Below are 7,648 nucleotides of genomic sequence, written 5' to 3'. Positions count from 1 at the left end.
GGGTAGGGCTTAACCGGAAGTTTATGCATCTTAGTATGGGTTCCCTGCGAACAAGCATCATAGGGGTTATGCCAAGGCTGCCTCCGCTAAAAGGTGATATGATGTGAAATGAGGTGAATTTTCCGGCCCAAGCCGTGCGGTTCAGTCGACGGTTTGTCTTCCTTTGGGAGGCCAAGCTCATGGGGAGAGGTACCTATACTAGGGTATGTAAGTGAAAGGTTATGGTTGATGATCCGCGTGCCGAGTTACGATGATTCGGGGTTATCACGACGGATGTAATCAAATGTTGTGGCACAAGTGTGCAACCTCGCAGAGTGTAAATCTATTCGAATAGTCGTGTCACGGTTACGGACGGTTGGAAAGGCCATCTGTCTATCGTTTGTCGAGATTTTCTTGAAAATGGTTAATGGTGTCTTGACTTGAATCACAACTGAGTTGTGGGAATGACACTAATGTTCCCACTTGAGTTAGTTAGCATATGAAAGAGTCTTGTATCAAATGCTTGTGAACTAAAATTGGCTTTATGCAAATAAACTAGAGCTTAGCACCCAATACTAGAATTGATAGTACTTACACTAGTATTAGTTTGCGAGTACTTTAAAGTACTCACGAGGCGTGTCTGGCTATTCCAATGGCCAGACTATGAAGATGAGCCGCGATGCGAAGATGATGGTCGACGGGACGTCTACACCAACTAGGAGTTCTTCTAACGTCAGCGTTGGCTCGTGGACTATAGAGTCCCCTTTTATTTGTTCGGCTATGTAATGTGTTCGTTGATCAATAGATCAACTATTTGTGTAATATTGGATCATGTGATCTGAATCTTAAGACGGATATGGTTTGTAATGAATGATGACTTATGATATCGATGTAGGATAACGTTGCATAGAAAACAAAAAAAATTTCCTACCGCGAACACGCAATCCAAGCCAAGATGCAATCTAGAAGACGGTAGCAACGAGGGGGTATCGAGTCTCACCCTTGAAGAGATTCCAAAGCCTACAGATGAGGCTCTTGTTGCTGCGGTAGACGTTCACTTGCCGCTTGCAAAGCGCGTAGAAGATCTTGATCACGATCGGTTCCGGCGCCACGGAACGGCGCACCTCGTGCTCGGTCACACGTTCGGTTGTTGATGAAGACGGCGTCCACCTCCCGTTCCAGCGGGCAGCGGAAGTAGTAGCTCCTCTTGAATCCGACAGCACGACGGCGTGGTGTCGGTGGTGGTGGAGAAATCCGGCGGAGCTTCGCCGAAGCGTGCGGGATGTGGTGGAGGAGAGAGACCGCTAGGGTTTGGGGAGAGAGGGGGTTGGGTTGTCGGCTCATAAGGGGTGCGGCCAAGGCTGAGGCTTGAAGTGATCAGCCCCCTCTCCTATGCCCCTCATTATATAGGTGGAAGCACCAAGAGTTCTAGTCCAAGTCTTCGAATAAGACCCCAACACTAAAACCTCCCATATGTGGGAAACCTACTCAAGGAGGGAGTCCTACCCAAGGTGGGACTCCCACCTTTCCTTGAGGTGGGTTGGCTGGCCACCCTAGGGGAGTCCACCTTGGACTCCTCCCCTTTAGGGTTGGCTGGTCATGCAAGGTGGAGTCCCTCCGGGACTCTACTTTCCATGGTGATTTCTTCCGGACTTTTCTAGAACCTTCTAGAACCTGCCATAAATGCACCGGATCATTTCCAAACTTGGAATATGACTTCCTATATATGAATCTTATTCTCCGGACCATTACGGAACTCCTCGTGATGTCCGGGATCTCATCCGGGACTCCGAACAAATATTCGAACTCCATTCCATATTCAAGTTCTACCATTTCAACATCCAACTTTAAGTGTGTCACCCTACGGTTCGTGAACTATGCGGACATGGTTGAGTACTCACTCGACCAATAACCAATAGCGGGATCTGGAGATCCATAATGGCTCCCACATATTCAACGATGACTTCGGTGATCGAATGAACCATTCACATACGATACCAATTCCCTTTGTCACGCGATATTTTTACTTGTCCGAGGTTTGATCATCGGTATCACTCTATACCTTGTTCAACCTCGTCTCCGACAAGTACTCTTTACTCGTACCGTGGTATGTGGTCTCTTATGAACTTATTCATATGCTTGCAAGACATTAGACGACATTCCACCGAGAGGGCCCGGAGTATATCTATCCGTCATCGGGATGGACAAATCCCACTCGTTGATCCATATGCCTCAACTCATACTTTCCGGATACTTAATCCCACCTTTATAACCACCCATTTACGCAGTGGCGTTTGATGTAATCAAAGTACCTTTCCGGTATAAGTAATTTACATGATCTCATGGTCATAAGGACTAGGTAACTATGTATCAAAAGCTTATAGCAAATAACTTAATGACGAGATCTTATGCTACGCTTAATTGGGTGTGTCCATTACATCATTCATATAATGATATAACCTTGTTATTAATAACATCCAATGTTCATGATTATGAAACTAATCATCCATTAATCAACAAGCTAGTTTAAGAGGCATACTAGGGACTTCTTGTTGTCTACATATCACACATGTACTAATGTTTCGGTTAATACAATTATAGCATGATATATAAACATTTATCATAAACACAAAGATATATAATAACCATTTATTATTGCCTCTTGGGCATATCTCCAACAATCGATGGTTATGTCTCGCAACAACAATATTCCTGGGATTGCGATGTATGGCATAATAGGCATCTGGACTTCAAAATCCGGGTGTTGACACCTTCAGTCAAAGCTTCTGGTGGGCTCTTGGTGTAGAATGGAATGTTGATATGGACCTCTACCAAATGATGAATGATGCAAAATGGAGGATATCCTTGGATTTCTTTATGGAGATAATGATTGTAGGATGTTGGAGTATTTGGGGCCAAAGAAATGATGCTATTTTTAATGGAATTCATCCAAATATTCAGAGATGTATTGGCAAATTTAAAGCCACTTTTACTCTTACTATGCATAGAGCTAAGCCTAGTCTTAAGGAAGGGATGCAATCATGGATTGACACCCTATGAACATGTAATAAGTGACTCTTCATTGTAAATTTTCCCCCATCCATCATTTAATAGAAAAATGACACAGTATGGAGCCTTTCCCTACTATATTTGTGTCAAAAAAATGTGTCTAGTTATAGGGTTTTAATTTATTGAGTGAGAGGTGTGGGTTCCATCCGTCTCATCAATGCGGGTTGACGGTATGGGTTTTCAACCTCCATATATACTGCCTCCGCCATACCCACTAATCGTATCAGAGGATCCGTCAAGAGACAATGCATGGTTTTTTTTTCACCATATACAACATCCTCCATCTGATGCGGGTACCCGTCGGGTTAACGGGTGACAAGTACCCATTGCCATCCGGACGTCACGCGTGACGATAAAAGAAAGTGAACACATGAACCACAAGGTTCATACAAGTACATTATACACGGTCATATATATATGTACATGATGCGTGTAGTTGACACGTCCGTTGGGAACCCCAAGAGGAAGGTGTGATGCGCACAGCGGCAAGTTTCCCTCAGTAAGAAACCAAGGTTTAATCGAACCAGTAGGAGTCAAGAAGCACGTTGAAGGTTGATGGCGGCGGGATGTAGTGCGGCGCAACACCGAGATTCCGGCGCCAACGTGGAACCCGCACAACACAACCAAAGTACTTTGCCCCAACGAAACAGTGAGGTTGTCAATCTCACCGGCTTGCTGTAACAAAGGGTTAACCGTATTGTGTGGAAGATGATTGTTTGCAAGAAAACAGTAAAAACAAGTATTGCAGCAGATTTGTATTTCAGTATTAAAAGAATGGACCGGGGTCCACAGGTTCACTAGAGGTGTCTCTCCCATAAGATAAAAGCATGTTGGGTGAACAAATTACGGTCGGGCAATTGACAAATAGAGAGGGCATAACAATGCACATACATGACATGATAAGTATAGTGAGATTTAATTGGGCATTACGACAAAGTACATAGACCGCCATCCAACCGCATCTATGCCTAAAAAGTCCACCTTCAGGTTATCGTCCGAACCCCTTCCAGGTATTAAGTTGCAAAGCAACAGACAATTGCATTAAGTATGGTGCGTAATGTAATCAACAACTACATCCTCGGACATAGCGCCAATGTTTTATCCCTAGTGGCAACGAGCACAACACAACCTTAGAACTTTCGTCACACTGTCCCGTGTGTCAATGCGAGGCATGAACCCACTATCGAGCATAAATACTCCCTCTTGGAGTTAAAAGCAAAAACTTGGCCAGAGCCTCTACTAGTAACGGAGAGCATGCAAGATCATAAACAACACATATGTAATAACTTGATAATTAACATGACATGGTATTCTCTATCCATCGGATCCCGACAAACACAACATAGAGTATTACAGATAGATGATCTTGATCATGTTAGGCAGCTCACAAGATCCAACAATGAAGCACAATGAGGAGAAGACAACCATCTAGCTACCGCTATGGACCCATAGTCCAGGGGTGAACTACTCACTCATCACTCCGGAGGCGACCATGGCGGTGTAGAGTCCTCCGGGAGATGAATCCCTCTCCGGCAGGGTGCCGGAGGAGATCTCCGAATCCCCCGAGATGGGATCGGCGGCGGCGGCGTCTCGGTAAGGTTTTCGTATCGTGGTTTTTTCGCCTCGGGGGTTTCGCGACGGAGGCTTTAAGTAGGCGGAAGGGTAGAGTCGGGGCCGACGAGGGGCCCACACCATAGGCGGCGCGGCCCCCTTGGCCGCGCCGCCATGTGGTGTCGCCACCTCGTGGCCCCACTTCGTATGCTCTTCGGTCTTCCGGAAGGTTCGTGGCAAAATAGGCCCCGGGTCTTCGTTTCGTCCAATTCCGAGAATATTTCGTTACTAGGATTTCGAAACCAAAAACAGCAGAAAACGAGAACCGGCACTTCGGCATCTTGTTAATAGGTTAGTTCCGGAAAATGCACGAATATGACATAAAGTGTGCATAAAACATGTAGGTATCATCAATAATATGGCATAGAACATAAGAAATTATCGATACGTCGGAGACGTATCAAGCATCCCCAAGCTTAGTTCCGCTCGTCCCGAGCGAGTAAAACGATAACAAAGATAATTTCTGAAGTGATATGCCATCATAACCTTGATCATACTATTTGTAAACATATGTAGTGGATGCACGATCAAAACAATGGTAATGACATGAGTAAACAAGTGAATCATAAAGCAAAGACTTTTCATGAATAGTACTTCAAGACAAGTATTAATAAGTCTTGCATAAGAGTTAACTCATAAAGCAATAAATCAAAGTAAAGGTATTGAAGCAACACAAAGGAAGATTAAGTTTCAGCGGTTGCTTTCAACTTGTAACATGTATATCTCATGGATAATTGTCAACATAGAGTAATATAACAAGTACAATATTCAAGTATGTAGGAATCAATGCACAGCTTCACACAAGTGTTTGCTTCTTGAGGTGGAGAGAGATAGGTGAACTCGACTCAACATAAAAGTAAAAGAATGGTCCTTCAAAGAGGAAAGCATCGATTGCTATATTTGTGCTAGAGCTTTTATTTTGAAAACATGAAACAATTTTGTCAACGGTAGTAATAAAGCATATGAGTTATGTAAATTATATCTTACAAGTTGCAAGCCTCATGCATAGTATACTAATAGTGCCCGCACCTTGTCCTAATTAGCTTGGACTACCGGATCTTTGCAATGCACATGTTTTAACCAAGTGTCACAATGGGGTACCTCCATGCCGCCTGTACAAAGGTCTAAGGAGAAAGCTCGTATTTTGGATTTCTCGCTTTTGATTATTCTCAAGTTAGACATCCATACCGGGACAACATGGACAACAGATAATGGACTCCTCTTTAATGCATAAGCATGTGGCAACAATTATTATTCTCATATGAGATTGAGGATATGTGTCCAAAACTGAAACTTCCACCATGAATCATGGCTTTAGTTAGCGGCCCAAAGTTCTTCTCTAACAATATGCATGCTCCAACCATAAAGGTGGCAGATCTCTCTTACTTCAGACAAGACGGACATGCATAGCAACTCACATGATATTCAACCAAGAATAGTTGATGGCGTCCCCAGAAGCATGGTTATCGCACAACAAGCAACTTAATAAGAGATAAAGTGCATAAGTACATATTCAATACCACAATAGTTTTTAAGCTATTTGTCCCATGAGCTATATATTGCAAAGGTGAATGATGGAATTTTAAAGGTAGCACTCAAGCAATTTACTTTGGAATGGCGGATAAATACCATGTAGTAGGTAGGTATGGTGGACACAAATGGCATAGTGGTTGGCTCAAGTATTTTGGATGCATGAGAAGTATTCCCTCTCGATACAAGGTTTAGGCTAGCAAGGTTATTTGAAACAAACACAAGGATGAACTAGTACAACAAAACTCACATAAAAGACATATTGTAAACATTATAAGACTCCATACCGTCTTCCTTGTTGTTCAAAACTCAATACTAGATGTTATCTAGACTCTAGAGAAACCAAATATGCAAACCAAATTAGCAAGCTCTAAGTATTTCTTCATTAATGGGTGCAAAGTATATGATGCAAGAGCTTAAACATGAGCACAACAATTGCCAAGTATCAAATTATCCAAGACATTTTAGAGTTACTACATGTAGCATTTTCCAATTCCAACCATATAACAATTTAACGAAGATGAAACTTCGCCATGAATACTATGAGTAGAGCCTAAGAACATATTTGTCCATATGCTACAGCGGAGCGTGTCTCTCTCCCATAAAGTGAATGCTAGGATCCATTTTATTCAAACAAAACAAAAAACAAAAACAAACCGACGCTCCAAGCAAAGTACATAAGATGTGATGGAATAAAAATATAGTTTCGGGGGAGGAACCCGATAATGTTGTCGATGAAGAAGGGGATGCCTTGGGCATCCCCAAGCTTAGATGCTTGAGTCTTCTTAAAATATGCAGGGGTGAACCACCGGGCATCCCCAAGCTTAGAGCTTTCACTCTCCTTGATCATATTGCATCATACTCCTCTCTTGATCCTTGAAAACTTCCTCCACACCAAACTCGAAACAACTCATTAGAGGGTTAGTGCATAATAAAAATTCACATGTTCAGAGGTGACACAATCATTCTTAACACTTCCGGACATTGCATAAAGCTACTGGACATTAATGGATCAAAGAAATTCATCCAACATAGCAAAAGAGGCAATGCAAAATAAAAGGCAGAATCTGTCAAAACAGAATAGTCCGTAAAGATGGATTTTATTAGGCCACCAGACTTGCTCAAATGAAAATGCTCAAATTGAATGAAAGTTGCGTACATATCTGAGGATCATGCAAGTAAATTGGCTTAATTTTCTGAGCTTCCTACAGGGAGGTAGACCCAGATTCGTGACAGCAAAGAAATCTGGAACTGCGCAGTAATCCAAATCTAGTACTTACTTCACTATCAAAGACTTTACTTGGCACAACAAAACTCAAAACTAAGATAAGGAGAGGTTGCTACAGTAGTAAACAAATTCCAAGACACAAATATAAAATGAAAATACTGGAGTAAAAACATGGGTTGTCTCCCATAAGCGCTTTTCTTTAACGCCTTTCAGCTAGGCGCAGAAAGTGTA

The sequence above is a fragment of the Lolium rigidum genome, chromosome 3 (assembly GCF_022539505.1).
Source record: "Lolium rigidum isolate FL_2022 chromosome 3, APGP_CSIRO_Lrig_0.1, whole genome shotgun sequence".
Taxonomy (NCBI): domain Eukaryota; kingdom Viridiplantae; phylum Streptophyta; class Magnoliopsida; order Poales; family Poaceae; genus Lolium; species Lolium rigidum.
The sequence above is the reverse complement of the archived record's forward strand: the minus strand, read 5'-3'. Positions refer to the sequence as shown.